Below are 20,198 nucleotides of genomic sequence, written 5' to 3'. Positions count from 1 at the left end.
TACAGAGGCTCCTCACAGGGGGCAATACTACTGTACGAGGGGGCATTATTTTCGTACATGGGGGTGACAGTTGGGCAATACTACCGTACAGGGGGGCATTATTACTGTAGTGGGGCTCACAGGGGAAATTACTACTGCACAACGGAGCATTACTACTGTACAGGGGGTCAAAGGTGGGCATTACTACTGATCTTGGGGGCATTGCTATTCTACAGGGGGCATTACTACTGTCCAGGGGGCATAACTACTGTACAGAGGGCATTACTACTGTACAGGGGGCATTGCTGCTGTACAGGGGGCATTACTACTGTACAAGGGGCATTACTACTGTGCAGGGGGCATAACTACTGTACAGGGGGCATTACTACTGTGCAGGGGGCATTACTACTGTGCAGGGGGCATTACTACTGTACATGGGGTCACAAGTGGGCATTACTACTGATCATGGGGCATTACTACTGCACAAGGGGGCACTACTATTGTACAGGGGGCATTACTACTGTGCAGGGAGCATAACTACTGTACAGGGGGCATTACTACTGTACAGGGGGCATTGCTACTGTGCAGGGGGCATAATTATTGTACAGGGGGCATTACTACTGTGCAGGGGGCATAACTACTGTGCAGGGGGCATTACTACTGTACAGGGGGCATTACTACTGTACATGGGGTCACAAGTGGGCATTACTACTGATCATGGGGCATTACTACTGCACAAGGGGGCACTACTGTTGTACAGGGGGCATTACTATTGTGAATGAGGGCATTACTGCTGTACATGAGGGCATTACTAGTGTACAGGAGCTCACAGAGAGCATTACTACTGTACAATGGGACATTACTGCTGTACAGGGGCACTATAATTGTACAGGGGCTCACAGAGGGCATTATTACTGCACAGGAGGCATTACTCATGTACTGGGGAACACAGGGGGCATTACTACTGTACATCAGGTCATTACTACTGTAGAGGGGCTCATTGATAAGCATTACTTTTGTACATGGGGCTACTAATACTATACAGTGGCTCACAGGGGACAGTCTCTTGTTTTTATTTTCTCTCTGTTTATCTTTTTCAGGTTCCCATTTGTGGACTATGGCAGATTCCTTGGACTACGGCGGTCCTGCTATTTTTTTTTTGTTTCTTTTAATAAAGTAGTGAATGATGGAAAGTGTTTATTTTAATAAATCATTTTGTTAAATTGTGTATGTTGTCTTTTTTATTACTGGGTTATTAATAGGGGTGCCTGATAGACGCCTCTCCATTACTATCCCATGGGCTTGCTGCCAGCTGACATTACACAGCTGACGTCAACCCCAGCTACCATTACTCCGATTGCCACTGCACCATGGCAATCAGGAAGAGGCGGACAAAGCGTCAGAATTAGAGCATCTAGTGTGATGCTCCACTTCTCCCGCAGCTGCAGGCTGCTAGTTTTAGGCTTGGACGAGCCAATAACCATGGACCTTCCCAGCCTATCAGGCCCTAGCTGTCTGCTTTTCCGTGGCTGGTTACCAAACATAGCAGGGAACCCATGCAAGTTTTTTAATTAACGACGGTAATTTATTTATTTATTTATTTAACCCCGTCACTAGTACACCATTGGTCGTGTCCCTGCGATTACCATGGGCTCCGGCGGATCTGATCAGCAGACGTGCGTGTGTTAACTCTTTAGATCACACTGTCAAACTCTGCTCCCGCCACCGTCGGTGGCCCCGTGATGCGATCACGGGGCGCCGTTGTATTTCCATGACAGCTCGAGGTCAGATTATTACTCCTGATGCTGTCATGAATCACTTCCTGTGAGAGTCAACAGAGTGCCAGCACTCTCAGGAGACCAGCATTTCTCCTAAACAGAGCGATGCTGCAGCATCGCTCTGAACAGGAAAAGCCATCGCAGTGTATAGTCATAAAGTCCTCTAGGGCAACTAGTAAAATCAGTAAAAAAAATTAAAGAAATAAATAATTATGTAAAATATGAAAAAATAAAAGCTAAAACTCAAATCACCCCCCTTTTGCCTCATTGAAAGCAAAACAATTGAAAAACTAAAAAACAAAACAAAAAATTGAGACGTCCTTGAGGTAACCAGGTGTCACAAAACAAGGTAACATCACTGCAACAGCTCGGGTCCTACATAACTGTGCCAGTCAGTACACACACACCAGCACACCAGGACACATACACTCCAAAACCAGGGCGGGAGACTCCCATAGAACCAGGTGACAGGGCTGGGCACTGTGAGCTAACAGGCAGCCAACTGGGTAGGGAGAGATCAGACCTGGGGGAGGAGTGGATGGCCTGGGGAGTCTGGGAGAAGTCAGTTAGCGGGCTGGAGAGACTGAAAGTGAGCAGTCGCAAGGAGGAGAATGAGTTGTCAGTAAAGGTGTCAAGACAAAGGAATCTTGAGACACAGTGAAAGTAGCAAAGACCCCGCCAAGACCTGAGTAGAAACAGCAGCCACTCAGGGGAGAAAGTATCTGGAGAACGAGAGGTCAAGCTCCAGGGACAGTGGAATGCTGTGGGAGTGGAAATCCAGGGCTCCTAGTACTTTGCACGCACGGGGTGCAGATCCGAGAACAGACCGGGACTTCAAGCCGTCTATTAACTCTGCCAGGTGGGTGGGTTTCCAGGACTCATCTGCCACCATTAACATCCGAGGCATAAGCAGCAAAGGGAGGACCGGGACATATTCCCTTAAATAGTCCAAACTGCCTGCGGCAGGACCCAGACACCAGGAGGACCTCCAAGTGCTCCACGCCAGGGAGGACCCACACACACACACACACAAGTGCATCGGTGGGCGAGTGGCACCAGGTCAGTTGGCACAGGGACACAGGACTCGGGCGCACCTGGGATCCAGCACCTCCCCAGGTTGCGAACCCAGCTGTAAGTAAAGCGACCAAACTGCACTCCCCTGTCTGGACTGAGGTATTTCACTGCACCTCCACATTAACCCCTACCTACGCCTGGGGAAAAGCCCTGCTCACTTAGGGCTTCACCATCCACGCTGCCCCATCCATCACCCCCAGGGAAGACTGGCAGATGACATCCCTGGCCGTGCACCGTGTGTGGCGTAGTCGGACTATTTTTATTATTTTTCCCATTTTATTTAAAAACTGATCGACGTGCCCCTGGATCTGGGACCCCTCGAGCCACGGATTGCCCGGATCCGAGCAGCTCGGCTGCCCCGGGGTGCGACAATACACATATTCGGTATTGTTGAGTTCAGAAATGCCTGGGCTATAAAAATATAAAAGCAATTAATCTGATTAGTACAAGGTGTAGCGAGAAAAAATATTCCAGATGACAAAATGATGGTTTTTGGTCATCGCAACATGGCACTAAAATGCAATAACAGGCGATCAAAACATCATATACAAATATGGTATAATTAAAAACATCAGCTCAAAACGCAAAAAAAAAAGCCGTCACTGAGCCCCAGATCCCGAACAATGAGAATGCTACAGGTCTCCGAACATGGCGACAAGGCGCTATTCTTTTTTTGGACAAACTTCTGCTTTTTCTTCACCCTTTAGATAAAAGTAAAAGTATACATGTTTTGTATCTACGAACTCGCACCGGCCTGAGGCATCATAATGCCGTGTCACTTTTACCAAATTGTAAACATGGTGACAGAAAAAAAGCAAAAAAAACCCCTACATTGTGGAATTTCATTTTTAAATTACAATTTCTCCACTTTTGGATTTTTTTCCCCCATTTTCCAGTACATTATATGGAAAAAATGAGTGATGTCATTCAAAAGTACAACACACGGCCCTCACGTGGAAAAATCAATACGTTAGGGCTTTTGGAAGAAGAGGACGAAAAACGAAAAGGAAATAAACGGTCTATGACTAAGGGCCACAATGGCCAGAAACGCGTAAGACGCTTTCTTTTTAAGAAAATTTTTTTGGAAGTCATTCTAATGATTGGTATTTTAATAATTTTTCAATAAAATGAATTTTTAATTCACATTCATCTCGGACGTGTTGCTGGATTAGGAAAGGAATTTCCACCACTCGTTGCTATATATTCCTGAACACGGAACTTACAATCCTTGCACCGTTCTGGATCCTGGAGCCAGGTGAAATAATACTACGGGTGAGCTGAAAAAAACTTTTCCTTCTTACCAACTCTTTCCCTGTCTGCCTGTCTTTGCCTGTCTCTATTTCTCTGTCTCTTTCCCCATCTGTCTCTATCAAGGTCTGTGTCTTTCCCCATCTATCTTTGTCTGTCTCTCTGGCTGTCTCCTCCTTCCCTGTCTTCTTGTCTCTGTACCTGTCTGCATATCTGCCTGTCTCTTTCCAGGTCTGTCTCTTTCCAGGTCTGTCTCTCCTTTTCCCCGTCTGTCTCTGTCTGTCTCTTTCACCGTTTGTCTCTCTCTGTCTCTTTCCCTGTCTGTCTCTATTTCTCTGTCTCTTTCCCTGTCTGTCTCTGTCTGTTTCTCTCTCTGTCTGTCTCTCTCTATCCATCTCCCCACCGACATCTTATTATCTCACATATACGCTTCTTATACTATGAATGTCTTTTGTTCCTGTAGCAACCACTCACAGCTGCTACTAATAACCTGAAGTTCCAGGCTCCATTTACTTTAATGAAGGCATGTTTTTCGGAGAGTAACTGTAAAGTGCGGGGTTAGATTTTCCTGTCAAAACATAGTCTACGACGTTCCCTGGGTCACATGAGGTGTCTGTGCAAAATTTTGTGATTGTAAATGCGACGGTGCGGATACACTTTTCGTTTCACTTTTTCCCCATTATGTAGATAAGGGCAAAATTGATTGGTAAATTGAAACGCGCGGGGTTAATATTTCGCCTCACAACATAGCCTATGACAATCTCGGGGTCCAGACGTGTGAGTGTGCAAAATTTTGTGACTGTAGCTGCGACGGTGCAGATGCCAATCCCGGACATACACACATACATACACACATTCAGCTTTATATATTAGATGTCTGGAGGTTGTGCAATTATATGTTTATTTGTCCGTGTACTGTCTTTTCTATATCTATTATCTATCTCTATAGCAATTGCTGTCCAAAAACACCAGAAAAACGTATCGGAAACGGGTTTTTTTCTGCTGCGTTTTTCCTGCCAAGAGATGCAGAAATGGTGCAGAAATGACTGCACCAAATACTAATGTGTGCACATACCCCAGGGTTCCCATGACTAGTGTTTGTTGAGTTTGACACTGCAGAATTTCTGCACCAATTCAGTACCTTAGTTTATTTGCGCTTTTGCCTTGCATTTTTGTTACATGTGTTTTGATGCAGTTTTGACGTGTTTTTGTCTTAATAATAAAGTTTGTTGAAATAAAGACAGCAGAGAAAACAGAATTTTGTCAAAAGCAAAGAATTCAACATCTAAAAATACACAAAAAACACATGTACAAATATAAAATAAAAATATAAAAGATATAGCTAGATAGATGATAGAAATAGTTTAGACAAAATAGATTGCTATCCTACAGAGATATAATGTCACAACCCCCCTACATATTATACATTTGCACCATTTAGAGCCTTTCACGTGGCACTAAACAATGTTTTTAGTCTTGTTTAACCTAATAAATAAATAAATAATTTTAAAATATTACGTGGGATTCCCCCTATTTTTGATAATCAGTCAAGGTAAAGCAGAAAGCAGGGGGCTGATATTATCAGGCTGCGAAGGCCCATGGTTATTTGGCCCTTCCCAACCTAAAAATAGCCCGCAGCCACTCCAGAATTTCTGCACCACATTACATGCACCAATTCTGGAGCTTTGCTTGACTCTTCTCGATTGCCCTGGTGCGGTGGCTATCAGAGTAATATATTTTTGGGGTTGATGTCAGCTTTGTAATGTCAGCTGTCATCAAGCCTAGGAGTTATTAACCCCTTAACGACCTTTGACGTACTGGGTACGTTATGGTGACATGGTGCTAAACGACCCATGACGTACCCAGTACGTCATGGCGAAATCGCGGTCCCGGAGCCCCGGGGAGTCCAATTTGTTTAATTAAACAGTAGATTCGGGAAGGAGGGGACCTCTGCCTGACCTCAGGAGGGGTGGTGCCTCCTCCCCGAACCTACAGAGGCTGTGATTGGCTGACGAACGCCACTCAGCCAATTACAGTCACTGTAATGTTCCAGCCATTGAAAATGGCTGGAACATTGAAATCCAGCCCTGATCAGTGCTGCTGTAGCACTGGCCATTGGCTGGAGCTGGGTGATTGGTGCTTCACCCGCCCCCAGCTCTGATTGGAGAGACCGGTCTTGTGACCGATCTCTCCAAGGTGACCTGTGTACGTCCCTGAGGGTTCCCATTGGTAAGTTGCTGCCCCCGCCGCCCGCCCCTGTCCCCGATCGCCCTGCCAGCCCCGCCGCTGTCTCCTATCGCCCCGCCCGCCACCGCCAGCCCCGCCGCTGTCTCCGATTGCCCCGCCAGCCCCGCCGCTGTCTCCGATCGCCCCGCTCGCCACCGCCAGCCCCGCCGCTGTCTCCGATCGCCCCGCCCGCCAGCCCCAGCCCCGCCGCTGTCTCCGATCGCCCCACCCACCACCGCCAGCCCCGCCGCGGCCCCGATCGTCACCGCCAGCCCCGCCGCTGTCTCCGATCGCCTCGCCCGCCACCGCCAGACCCGCCTCTGTCTCTGATCGCCCTGCCCGCCCCGTCCGCCACCGCCAGCCCCGCCGCTGTCTCCGATCGCCCCGCCGCTGCTCCTGATCCACTGCTGTCCCCGATCGCCCCGCCCGCCACTGTCCCCGCCGCAACGCTCGCCACTGTCCCCGCCGCCACACTCGCCACTGTCCCCGCCGCCACGCTCGCCACTGTCCCCGCCGCCACGCTCGCCACATGTGGGGGGAGGGTGGCTTGCAGCACATGTGGGGGGAGGGTGGCTTGCAGCACATGTGCTGCAAGCCACCCTCCCCCCTCCATGTTCTGGGGGCCACCCTCCCCCTCCATGTTCTTGGGGCCCCCCTCCCCCCGGGGTCCCCCTCCTCCATGTGCCATCTCTCTCTCCCATCAGACTCTGCCCCCCTCCCCGACCTGCTGCCTGCTCTCTCCCATCCTCTTCATCTACTGCCCCCTCTCACACTCCTCAATCTGTTGCCTCTTTCATCTGCTGCCTCTTCTGTCTGCTGTGATCCTGCTGCCTAGATCCATCCTGTAAGGTAGGTATCCCCATCTCTCCTCCCTCCCCCCATCCTCCGCAGCTACTCCATCTGCTGCGCCATTTCCCAATATCCATCCGCTGCGCCCTTTCCCATCCTCTATCCGCTGTGCCATTTCCCATCATCCGCTGCGCCCTTTCCCATCCTCTGCCGCTCCTCCATCCACTGCTCCCTTTCCCATCTTGCATCCGTTGCGCCCTTTCTCATCTTCCATCCGCTGCGCCCTTTCTCATCTGCCGCCCCGCCCTCTCGCATCGCATTATCCAGCGCAGTTGCTCTCTTCCAGACTGGAGTGGATGATGCGATGCGAGACTCGTGCATTGCTCTCACGTTTGGCACTGGTCTTAGTGGCAGGCGCTCATATTTTTTTTTTTTATTCATTTTTTTTTTTTACTGATGTCTGTATTTTTTATTTCGCCAAACTAATTTTTTTGTATGGGGGGGGTCTAGTTTCCAAAATGGGATCACATGTGGGGGAGTTCCATTGTGTAGGCACCTCAGGGGGTCTCCAAATGCAACATGGCGTCTGCAAATAATTCCAATCAATTTTACTGTGAAATGGCGCTCCTTCTCTTCTGAGCCCCGCCGTACGCCCAAACAATTGATTTCCACCACATATGAGGTACCTGTGTACTCAGGAGAAATTGCTCAATACATTTTATGGTGCATTTTTTCCTGATACCCTTGTGAAAAAAAAGCTACCTGTTTGAAAAAACAATTTTGTGGTAAAAAAAAGAATAAAATATTTTCACGGCTGAACATTACAAACGTTTGTGAAGCCTCCAGGGGTTCAAAGTGCTCACTAAACAGCTAGATAAATTCCATGAGGGGTCTAGTTTCCAAAATGGGGTCAATTGTGGGGGAGCTCCATTGTTTAGGCACTTAAGGGGGGTCTCCAAACGCAACATGGCGTCCGCTAATAATTCCAACCAATTTTGCTGTGAAATGGCGCTCCTTGCCTTCCGAGTCCTGCCGTGTGCCCAAACATTTGATTTCCACCACATATGAGGTATCTGCGTACTCAGGAGAAAATGCATAATACATTTTATGGTGCATTTTTTCCTGATACCCTTGTGATAAAAAAAAGCTACCTGGTTGAAGCAACAGTTTTGTGGTAAAAAAAATTTTTTTTCTTTTCACGGCTCAACGTTATAAACTTCTGTGAAGCCCCCAGGGGTTCAAAGTGCACATCAAACATCTAGAAAAAATATTTGAGGGCTCTAGTTTCCAAAATGGGGTCACTTATGGGGGAGCTCCATTGTTTAGGCACCTCAGGGAGTCTTCAAACCCGACATGGCGTCCGCTAATGAGTGCAGCTAATTTTGCACTCAAAAAATTCAAATGGCGCTCCTTGCCTTCCGAGTCCTGCCGTGTGCCCAAACATTTGATTTCCACCACATATGAGGTATCTGCGTACTCAGGAGAAAATGCACGATACATTTTATGATGCATTTTTCCTGATACCCTTGTGAAAATACTAATTTTTATGGCTAAAGTAACATTTTTGTGTTAAAAAAGTAAAATTTTCATTTTTTCTTCTACATTGCTTTGGCTGCTGTGAAGCTCCTAAAGGGTTAATAAACTTCTTGGATGTGGTTTTGAGCAGAGTGAGGGGTGCAGATTTTAGAATGGGGTCACTTTGGGGTATTTTATGTCGCCTAGGTTTCTCAAATCACTCCAAATGTGATGTGGTACCTAAAAAAATTTTCTTTTGTAAATTTTGTTGGAAAAATGAGAAATTGCTGATGAACTTTGACCCTTCTAACTTCCTAACGGAATTTTTTTTTTTTTCAAAAATTGCGCTGGTGTAAAGCAGACAAGTGGGAAACGTTATTTAGTAACTATATTGTGTGACATATCTCTCAGATTTATGGGCATAAAATTTCAAATTTTGAAAATTGCGAAATTTTCAAAATTTTCGCCAAATTTCCGAAATTTTCACAAATAAACGCAAAACATATCGACCTAAATTTACCACTGACATGAAGTACAATATGTCACGAAAAAACAATCTCAGAATCGCCAGGATCCGTTGAAGTGTTCCAGAGTTATAACCTGTCAAAGTGACACTGGTCAAAATTGCAAAAAATGGCCGGGTCTTTAAGGTGAAAACAGGCTGGGGGCTGAAGGGGTTAATGAAGAGGCGTCAATCAATCACCCCCATTATTAACCTGATAAGTAAAAAGAAAAAACACACACATAGTTTATTTGAAAAAACCCCACTCTCCAACTCTTTCCCTGGTTCACCAATATATTAAAAATAAAAACCCAGGCAGGTCTGACGTAGTCCAGGGAATCTGACATAGTCCAGGGAATCCGATGTAGTGCACAACCTTGTACAAAAACGTGTTTTCCTGCAAAAAGATGCAGAAGTGGAGCTGCACAAAATACTTTACGTGTGCACATAGCCTAAATTGTAATAAAACACATATCTACCCCCGGTTTTATCAGTAAAAAGTCAGCTCAGGGCCCAAAAAATAAAAAATAAATAAAAATAAAAACATTACGGTCCTGGAAAATATCGCAAAAAGGTAAATTTATTTATTTTTTACATATTTCTGAGGTTTTTTTAACCATTTAAATAAAAAAAAAATTATACATGTTTGGTATCTAAGAATCAGCAAAGTCTAATTTACCATATGGTGAACATGGAAAGTAAAAAAACCCAAAACAATGCGGACTTGCACTTTGTTAGCAATTTCACCGAACTTGGAATTTTTTTTTACCATTTTCCACTACTTTATAAAATAAAAAAAAATGTAAAATCAATGATGTCAGTCACGGGCAGCACGGTGGCTCAGTGGTTAGCACTGCAGTCTTGCAGCACTGGGGTCCTGGGTTGAAAACCCACCAAGGACACTATCTGCGAGGAGTTTGTATGTTCTCCCTGTGTTTGCGAGGGTTTCCTCTGGGTACTCCGGCTTCCTCCCACACTCCAAAGACATACAGATAGGGACTCTAGATTGTGAGCCCCAATGGGGACAGTGTTTCTGATGTATGTAAAGTGCTGTGGAATTAATAGCGCTATATAAATGAATAAATTTATAAATTATTAGTATTAAGGTCAAGTTTTCCCTCAAAAAGCAAGCCCAAACATAGCTATATTGCCGAAAAAATAAAAAAACGTTCTGGCTTTTGGAATAAGTAGGAGAGGAAAAGCGAAAAAACGTAAGGGGTTAACAAGGCCAGAAATGTTGGGAGATGAGGGTAACAAAAACTTGGGGTTGAGAAATGCGTGAAAATGTGGAACGCTTCACGATTATACGTGTCATCCTTGCGCAGGGGCCATGCTAATCTTCTCTGTATCGTTCCAATTTCAGCATATGTGCTGCCGAAGCGAGCACAAACTGCCATCTGACCTGGCCGCTATATATAGTCCTATAAAAGTAAATATTTTAACTTAGGGAGATTATGTTTTAAATGAGTTAATTCTGAAAGGTTTTAGGTAGCACTCTATGAATGTTGCAGTTAAAATGTAATAAATGTAATCAGGGAAAAAATAGGTAATAATTTGTCACTAATTAATATGCAAATGAGATCTGCGCCGCCGCACAGGATCCTGGGAAAACATGGGGCCTATTTCCTACTGTACAACGGGCATTACTATTGTACAGGGCCACACAGGGGAATTCCTAAGGTACATGGGGCATTACTACTGCACACACAGGGGGCATTCCAATTTTACAGGGGCTCACAAGAGGCATTACTACTGTACAGGAGGTATTAGTATTGTACAGAGGCTCCTCACAGGGGGCAATACTACTGTACGAGGGGGCATTATTTTTCTACATGGGGGTCACAGTTGGGCAATACTACTGTACAGGGGGGCATTATTACTGTACTGGGGCTCACAGAGGAAATTACTACTGCACAACGGAGCATTACTACTGTACATGGGGTCAAAGGTGGGCATTACTACTGTACAGGGGGCATTACTACTGTGCAGGGGGCATTACTACTGTGCAGGGGGCATTACTACTGTGCAGGGGGCATTACTACTGTACAGGGGGCATTGCTACTGTGCAGGGGGCATTACTACTGTACAGGGGGCATTACTACTGTACAGGGGGCATAACTACTGTACAGGGGGCATTACTACTGTGCAGGGGGCAGAACTACTGATCTTGGGGGCATTGCTATTCTACAGGGGGCATTACTACTGTGCAGGGGGCATAACTACTGGGCAGGGGGCATTACTACTGTACAGGGGGCATTACTACTGTACATGGGGTCACAAGTGGGCATTACTACTGATCATGGGGCATTACTACTGCACAAGGGGGCACTACTGTTGTACAGGGGGCATTACTATTGTGAATGAGGGCATTACTGCTGTACATGAGGGCATTACTAGTGTACAGGAGCTCACAGAGAGCATTACTACTGTACAATGGGACATTACTGCTGTACAGGGGCACTATAATTGTACAGGGGCTCACAGAGGGCATTATTACTGTACAGGAGGCATTACTCATGTACTGGGGAACACAGGGGGCATTACTACTGTACATCAGGTCATTACTACTGTAGAGGGGCTCATTGATAAGCATTACTTTTGTACATGGGGCTACTAATACTATACAGTGGCACACAGGGGACAGTCTCTTGTTTTTATTTCTCTCTGTTTATCTTTTTCAGGTTCCCATTTGTGGACTATGGCGGATTTCTTGGACTACGGCGGTCCTGCTATTTTATTTTTTGGTTGTTTTAATAAAGTAGTGAATGATGGAAAGTGTTTATTTTAATAAATCATTTTGTTAAATTGTGTATGTTGTCTTTTTTTATTACTGGGTTATTAATGGGGGTGCCTGATAGACGCCTCTCCATTACTATCCCATGGGCTTGCTGCCAGCTTACATTACACAGCTGACATCAACCCCAGCTACCATTACTCCGATTGCCACTGCACCATGGCAATCAGGAAGAGCTGGGCAAAGCGTCAGAATTAGAGCATCTAGTGTGATGCTCCACTTCTGCAGCAGCTGCAGGCTGCTAGTTTTAGGCTTGGACAAGCCAATAACCATGGACCTTCCCAGCCTATCAGCCCCTAGCTGTCTGCTTTTCCTTGGCTGGTTACCAAACATAGCAGGGAACCCATGCCAGTTTTTTAATCAACTAATTTATTTATTTATTTAACCCCGTCACTAGTACGCCATTGGTCGTGTCACTGCGGTTACCATGGGCTCCGGCGGATCTGATCAGCTGACGTGCGTGTGTTAACCCTTTAGATCACACTGTCAAACTCTGCTCCCGCCACCGTCAGTGGCCCCGTGATTTGATCACGGGGCGCCGTTGTATTTCCATGACAGCTCGGGGTCAGATTATTACTCCTGATGCTGTCATGAATCACTTCCTGTGAGAGTCAACAGAATGCCAGTGTCGCGGGCGGGGAGGAGGGTGTCAGCACACCGCGCTCACCCCTTCTGCTCGGGTCCGGCTGCTCAGTGGTGGCTCGAGCCGTGGGCCGGATCCCGGGGGTTTCCTCGAGCGGCACTCCTCGCCCGTGAGTGAAAGGGGGGTTTGGGGTGTTGGGATAATGTCCGTGAAGCCACCCACGGTTGTGGTGATTTGTAGCACCACCGCTGCTCGATGCGGGGATCCCGGGGATGGTGAAGGGGAGCAGCCAGGTGTTGTGTTGCCCCTCCGTGGGTAGGGGTTGGTGATCCCGGGGCCCGGTGATGGCTTGTGAGGTGCAGGGCCTGGTGGGCGCAGGGACGCGGGGGCAGCGCTGTGCCTTGCGGCACGGTGGTACTCACTCAGCCTGAGACACGGACACAGTTTGTACGGTAAACCAACGGCTGGTAGGACGGTCCCACAGACGGCTGCTTTGCTTTCCCGGTAGGTGACGGTGATGTCCCTCTTCCTTGCACCTGTATGTACGGTTGGTTGCGATGGGTCCCCACCGGTAACCCGCTCCCCGGCTTCAAGCTGGGCCGGAGGAGCACTACACTTTGCCCGCAGGCGCTGGCCCTCAGAGACTGGTGCCCTGGCGGTGGCGGTGTCCCTGATGTACGGGTTGGGCTGTTGCCTTCTATCGGGACTTGGTTGCTGGGGGAATCTACGTCCCCGTCACTGACGGATTTGGCAAATTTGGCGACTCCTAGCCTTGCCGGGGTCCGAGAGGCCCCTGCCCTGGTGCTGACTGTCCTTCGGAACACTGCTCCAGACCACCGGGCACACAGCCAACGGGGTCCTTCCAGGAACTTCCGAACTGTCCCACTCCGGACAGTCACCGCCGTCGCTGACCTTGCTGTTCTGGCCCTACACAAAGCTGGACCTTCCAGGCTTTCCTTCCTTCTTGTCACCTCACTTGCTTTCCTCCTTTACCACTTCTCTCTCTTTACTTTCACTTAGTTGTTACTCTAGCCCCCTCCGGGCTACTCCTTCACTCCTTCCACTTCCTCCTCCCTGACTAGAGTGCCTGGTACTTCCTGCCTCCAGAACTGTGATCTCCTTGGTGGGCGGAGCCAACCGCCTGGCCCACCCCCTGGTGTGAATCACCAGCCTCTGGAGGAAGGCAACAAGGATTTGTGGTTCAGCATAGATGTGCCTACCTGGGATGTGGGGTGTGGTGGTGTGTGACCTGTGTCCCCTGGCTTGCCCAGGGCGACACACCAGCACTCTCAGGAGACCAGGATTTCTCCTGATCAGAGCGATGCTGCAGCATCGCTCTGAACAGGAAAAGCCATCGCAGTGTACAGTCATAAAGTCCTCTAGGGCAACTAGTAAAATCAGTAAAAAATATTAAAGAAATAAATAATTTTGTAAAATATGAAAAAATAAAAGCTAAAACTCAAATCACCCCCCTTTTGCCTCATTGAAAGCAAAACAATTAAAAAACTAAAAAACAAAACAAAATTGAGATGCCCCTGAGGTAACCAGGTGTTACAAAACAAGGTAACATCACTGTAACAGCCCGGGTCCTACATAACTGTGCCAGTCAGTACACACACACCAGCACACCAGGACACATACACTCCAAAACCAGGGCGGGAGACTCCCATAGAACCAGGTGACAGGGCTGGGCACTGTGAGCTAACAGGCAGCCAACTGGGTAGGGAGAGATCAGACCTGGGGGAGGAGTGGATGGCCTGGGGAGTGTGGGAGAAGTCAGTTAGCTGGCTGGAGAGACTGAAAGTGAGCAGTCGCAAGGAGGAGAATGAGTTGTCAGTAAAGGTGTCAAGACAGACAAAGGAATCTTGAAACACAGTGAAAGTAGCAAAGACCCCGCCAAGACCTGAGTAGAAACAGCAGCCACTCAGGGGAGAAAGTATCTGGAGAATGAAAGGTCAAGCTCCAGGGACAGTGGAATGCTGCGGGAGTGGAAATCCAGGGCTCCTAGTACTTTGCACGCACGGGGTGCAGATCCGAGAACAGACCGGGACATCAAGCCGTCTATTCTCTGCCAGGTGGGTGAGTTTCCAGGACTCATCTGCCACCATTAACATCCGAGGCATAAGCAGCAAAGGGAGGACCGGGACATATTCCCTTAAATAGTCCAAACTGCCTGCGGCAGGACCCAGTCACCAGGAGGACCTCCAAGTGCTCCACGCCAGGGAGGACCCACACACACACACACACAAGTGCATCGGTGGGCGAGTGGCACCAGGTCAGTTGGCACAGGGACACAGGACTCGGGCGCACCTGGGATCCAGCACGTCCCCAGGTTGCGAACCCAGCTGTAAGTAAAGCGACTAGAGATGAGCGAACCGGTCTCGGTTCGGCTCGAGGTCGGTTCGCCGAACGGAGATCCCGTTCGAGTTCGGTTCGTCGAACGTTCGACGAACCGAACGCGAACTGCATAGGAAACAATGGCAGGCAATCACAAACACATAAAAACACCTAGAAAACACCCTCAAAGGTGTCCAAAAGGGGATAAACAACTCACAACACAAACACATGGGAAAGTGACAAGGACATATACGCATGCGAAAACAAAAGAGCTGGACAAGGAAAAAGAGGAGGAGACACATATATGAGTATATGCAAGGAAACTTCGATGCCATTACTGTGCAACTTGAGCCCTGCTCATTTTAGGCTTCCAATCTGGATAAATTGCCTGAGCTTGACACGTACGCCTTGGGGATCTTGTCGTGTCCTGCAGCCAGCGTTCTCTCGGAACCTGTCTTCAGTGCTGCTGGGGGTCTGCTGGCAGATAAGCACACGTGTCTGTCCACTGACAATGTGGACATGGCTCTCAGAGGACTTTTCTTCCCCTGGGTCAGCCAGGGGACGAGAAAGGCACGCGTATTTTTGAGAGTGCTTCATACAAAGCATCTGTTTCATTTTGAAAAGGGGGATCAAGTGATGCCAGTCAAGTGGGGTGTGTATGGCCCAATTAGTGGAAACAAGGGAGACTGTGGTTGGAGTCCCCTCGCTGTGTTTCTAAAAGAACCAAGATGAACAAGTCATGGCTCTCAGAGGACTTTTCTTCCCCTGGGTCAGCCAGGGGACGAGAAAGGCACGCGTATTTTTGAGAGTGCTTCATGCAAAGCATCTTTTTCATCTTGAAAATTGGGTCAACTGATGCCAGTCAAGTGGGGTGTGTGAGGCCCAGTTAGTGGAAACGAGGGAGACTGTGGTTGGAGTCCCCTCGCTGTGTTTCTAAAAGAACCAAGATGAACAAGTCATGGCTCTCAGAGGACTTTTCTTCCCCTGGGTCAGCCAGGGGACGGGAAAGGCACGCGTATTTTTGAGAGTGCTTCATGCAAAGCATCTTTTTCATCTTGAAAATTGGGTCAACTGATGCCAGTCAAGTGGGGTGTGTGTGGCCCAGTTAGTGGAAACGAGGGAGACTGTGGTTGGAGTCCCCTCGCTGTGTTTCTAAAAGAACCAAGATGAACAAGTCATGGCTCTCAGAGGACTTTTCTTCCCCTGGGTCAGCCAGGGGACGGGAAAGGCACGCGTATTTTTGAGAGTGCTTCATGCAAAGCATCTTTTTCATCTTGAAAATTGGGTCAACTGATGCCAGTCAAGTGGGGTGTGTGTGGCCCAGTTAGTGGAAACGAGGGAGACTGTGGTTGGAGTCCCCTTACTGTGTTTTACATGCTTTTAGAAGGGCATGACATGGCTTAGAGGTTGACTTTCAGCATCTGGAAACTGTTGGCTACCAAAATGCTGCCTTTCCAACCTTTTTAACCGAGGATTTTCGAGACCTTATGCCCATCGCAGTGCCCCAAGAGCCGATGCCCAGGCGCCACTCCTTCTCCAACAAAGGCGTGCACACGCTACACCAGCATGTCGCCCTAAACATCACTGATTCCTTGAGAAACTCTGTGTGACAGGGTGCATTTCACCACAGATTATTGGCCCAGTAAGCATGGACAGGGGGGGCGTTACATGTCGCTGACTGGGCAATGGGTTACTGTGGGGAGAGATGGAGAAGGGTCTGCTGTACAAGTCTTGCCGTCCCCACGAGTTGTGTCAATCCTTCTTCTGTATGTAGAAGTTAATACACTGCTTCTGCCTCTTCAACCTCGTGTGGGTCCTCCACCTTGGCGCAAACCCTGTGTGGTCAGGCCACCCTTCCTTGTAACTGCGCACAAGGAATACCACACACCTCCTTACTATGCTGGCAGCAGAGCTCAATGCCATCAGGCGGTCAAAGGTTTACTTTGAAATGTATGGGAAATGTGAGTCACACCGCTGAGAAGTTGTGGACGGTTAGCTCTGGAGACCGAGTTTCATCATTGGTTGTCTCCACTCAACCAGCAGCCAGGGAAGGCCGGGTGCGACAATGATGCAAACATGGGTGCGACCCTTCGCTGTGACAATGTGACACACGTGCCTTGTGTGGTTCACGTGTTGAACCTGGTTGTCCAGCAATTTTTAAAGCACTATCCTGGCCCACATGGCCTTCTGCAGAGAGCACGGTGTAACGCCTTCCTTGATCCACACACTCAGATGGGCTGTAAATGATAGGCTAGAGGGAAGCCACTCACCAAGCAGGACCCCTAGAACCCTGAAACCCTTTAACCCCTATACAGGGATTAGGAATTACACAGGGCCCAAGGTGATCAATACCTGTGGAAGGCTGCAGTTCCAGAGAATAGTAGTCAGGCAGGGTCAAAACATTAATTGAGGAACAGGAACAGAATGGGACGGCCAGGACTTAATCAGAAAACAAGCAGAGGTGAAATGCGGATCGGCCAACAAGGTACATAAACAGCAAGCAGGAAAAGTAGTCAGGTAACAAGCACACAAAATCATAAAACTGAACTGGGGGTAAAAGTAACCAGAGGTTCATAGCTATGTCTGGCAGTGGTCTGCAGACAGGATGGGCATAAAAAAGGGTGTGGTGTCTTCCCGTTGGTTGTAGCTGAATGATGGTACTTCATCTGTGAGATACCCACCACCTACATTCAGCCTGTGGTTCTGTATCTGTCAAGGTAATGCAGCCCAGTGGGTGAGCATAACCTGCGTCCACCTGCGCCGCTGGCATCGACTCCTCTCCCATCATCAGCACTATGCATGAAAGGAACACGTTGCCACCTGGCGACCGGAGTACAACTTGACGGAGCGGACTCCGTTGGTGACTTAACAGCTGTGTGCGGCAATGATGCAAACCTGGCTGCGGGCCATCGTCAGGACAATGTGACACACGTGCCTTGTATGGCTCACGTGTTGAACCTAATTCTCCAGCAATTTTTAAAACACCATCCCGGCCTACATGGCCTTGTGCAGCGGGCACGCTCGCTATGTGCTCACTTCCATCGTGCGCACACAACAGCTCAACAACTTTCGTCGCTACAGAAGTCTTTAGGTTTGGCGGTTAAACGCCTGAAATGCGATGTGCCGACACGCAGGAATTTGAATCTGCACATGTTGCAGCGTTTGTGGCAGCACCGCCGAACCCTGCTGCAATACGTTATGACATATAGCCTGGGATAACTTGATCCAGAGGTGGTGCAGATCACGCTGCTGGAGTGGTGTCAGATCAAGGACCTATGCACCCTGCTACACAGTTTACAAATGTCGACGAAGATGTTTAGCACTGGCAATGTCATTCTCAGCGTGACAATTCTGGTCATCTACATGATGGAGCACAATGTAATTATTATTCGGAGTCAGGTGTTGGGACAAGAGGAAGGGGAGGAAGTACAGGAGGAGTCATATGCGGAAGGGATAACAAGATCTACGAGGTCCAGATGGTCAGCGGCACCTAGGCGGCAGTCATGGTGAGGGAGAGGGATTAACAAGGGCGCATAGTATCAGCAAAAAGTGTTGAGGAAGGTGCAGGAGCCCATGAAGAAATGGAGGACGAACTGACGATGGGCATGGAAGACTCAGCAGATGAGTGAGAGCTTGCTCACATTTCGGTTGTGCGAGGTTGTGGTGAGAGGGCAGAGGAAGGAGGCACGATTCTCACCTCTCTGCCACCAACACACCAAGGACTTGGTCCTCCTGGATGCACAAGACACATCAGCGGCTTCTTGCTGCACTACCTACAACATGACCCTCGGATTGTACGAATTCAAAGTAATCCTGACTACTGGGTTGCCACATTGTTAGATCCCCGGTACAAGACAAAATTTGGCGAAATTATTCCTGCCATAGAAATAAACGCACATATACAGGAGTATCTGCAGAAGGTGGTACGCAATCTTAGATCTGCTTTTCCACTAAACACCAGTGCTGCACAGAGTGAATCTCAACGCTTTGTCATGGATAGGAGGAAATGGTCTTTTACTTGTCCACATCTGAGGGACCGATGGCTGGTTGCTGTGCTGAGATGGCGTTGAGTACGGTGTCCCTGCAGAGTTGCACTTTTGGTCATATACCAAAATGAGTTGAAAAAGGACAGATGCTGGTGGAAAGGGGAACAGGTGTGTTGGAAAGGGGAAAAAAGTTTTGGTCCGTGGATTTGGTGGTTAAGCAACAGTAACATTTGCTGAAGAAACACCATCTGTTACAGTGGGACTGGCAGATTTGGATAAGGTGGTATATACTATGTTACCGCTATATAACGAAAATTAATAAGAAAAGAAAGAGAAAGGTATATATCCCCATCAGCAGTCAGTGTCCACCGTGCTCCCAGATGGAAAAGGAGAGGTTGGCAACTGGAAGGTTTGGTGGAGGACACAGAGCTGTGTGGCTATGAAACTAATAGTAGCCTGAACCGAGTTAGACGCCATTCGGATCTGGAGACTGGGAGCCCTGTTAGCGTCACAGGGTCCACATGCCCACCCAGCCCAGGAACTCCCTGTTAACAACACAGGGGCCATTGAGTACGCTGACCGTGTGCGTAGGGGCCACACCTGTGGACAGCAGGCGCATCAGCAGCAGCAGGCCTGTTAATGCCACTGGGCTGCACAAGCAGGACTGGTAGGACAGGAGCTGGTCTTAACCGTTCTGCGTTACCAACTGTGGTGGTGGCCTGCATCGACACCCTATCCCTGCCTACCTCTGGCCTAAAGCCGCAATGGGTTCAACACATGGAGGTGTGCTCTTTCGGAGCATAATAGAAGACTGCGCACCTCCTTGTTGGCTCCAGCCCCTTTTATAACCTGGGTCCGCCCCAAACCAGGGTGAACCACAATGCACCTCCTGGAGACAAAAGCAGAGTGACACGTCATGAGTGGCATAACTAGCGTCCTATTTGGAACCGCAACTTCAATGATGACCTCATGACTGCCATGACCCAAACACCTCACCAGTCATCGTCTGACCATCAATAATGCGGTGACAAGTCATAGGGGTGGGCCTCTGCAAGCCATTTGGGAGTGGCCTGGCCACATCGTCAGGACACCTGATGCCCTGTGGTCTATATGGGACCCCCACATCAGGGGCAGGGCCAAAGAGTTCATTACCGGACCTAGTCTCTGATGCAGTAAGTGCCTGAGCATGCTCAGTAGCATGAAATACAGTCTCTGAAAAAAGACTATCAGCTTTAGCATGGTGTCTAGGCACAAAACAGGACTTAGACCCGGCACGGAATGCAAGTACCTGTGCAAAGAGGCTTTTCGCACTAAGTGTGGGAGCATGCGCTGTATCCCGAAATGAAGACTTAGCCTTAGCAATGGCACAGTCAGGCAGAGCATACTC

The 20,198-nt window shown here is 48.4% G+C and overlaps 1 non-coding gene across 1 annotated transcript; it reads right to left on the bottom strand.

The window, feature by feature from the left end:
* Positions 1-10,391: 10,391 nt before the first annotated feature.
* Positions 10,392-10,498, bottom strand: LOC142313538 (U6 spliceosomal RNA). Its single transcript, XR_012754532.1, has one exon. It is a non-coding gene; the product is annotated as a U6 spliceosomal RNA (small nuclear RNA).
* Between the last annotated feature and the right edge of the window lie 9,700 nt (positions 10,499-20,198).

The sequence above is a fragment of the Anomaloglossus baeobatrachus genome, chromosome 5 (assembly GCF_048569485.1).
Source record: "Anomaloglossus baeobatrachus isolate aAnoBae1 chromosome 5, aAnoBae1.hap1, whole genome shotgun sequence".
NCBI lineage: Eukaryota > Metazoa > Chordata > Amphibia > Anura > Aromobatidae > Anomaloglossus > Anomaloglossus baeobatrachus.
This window is presented reverse-complemented; position numbering and strand designations above follow the sequence as displayed.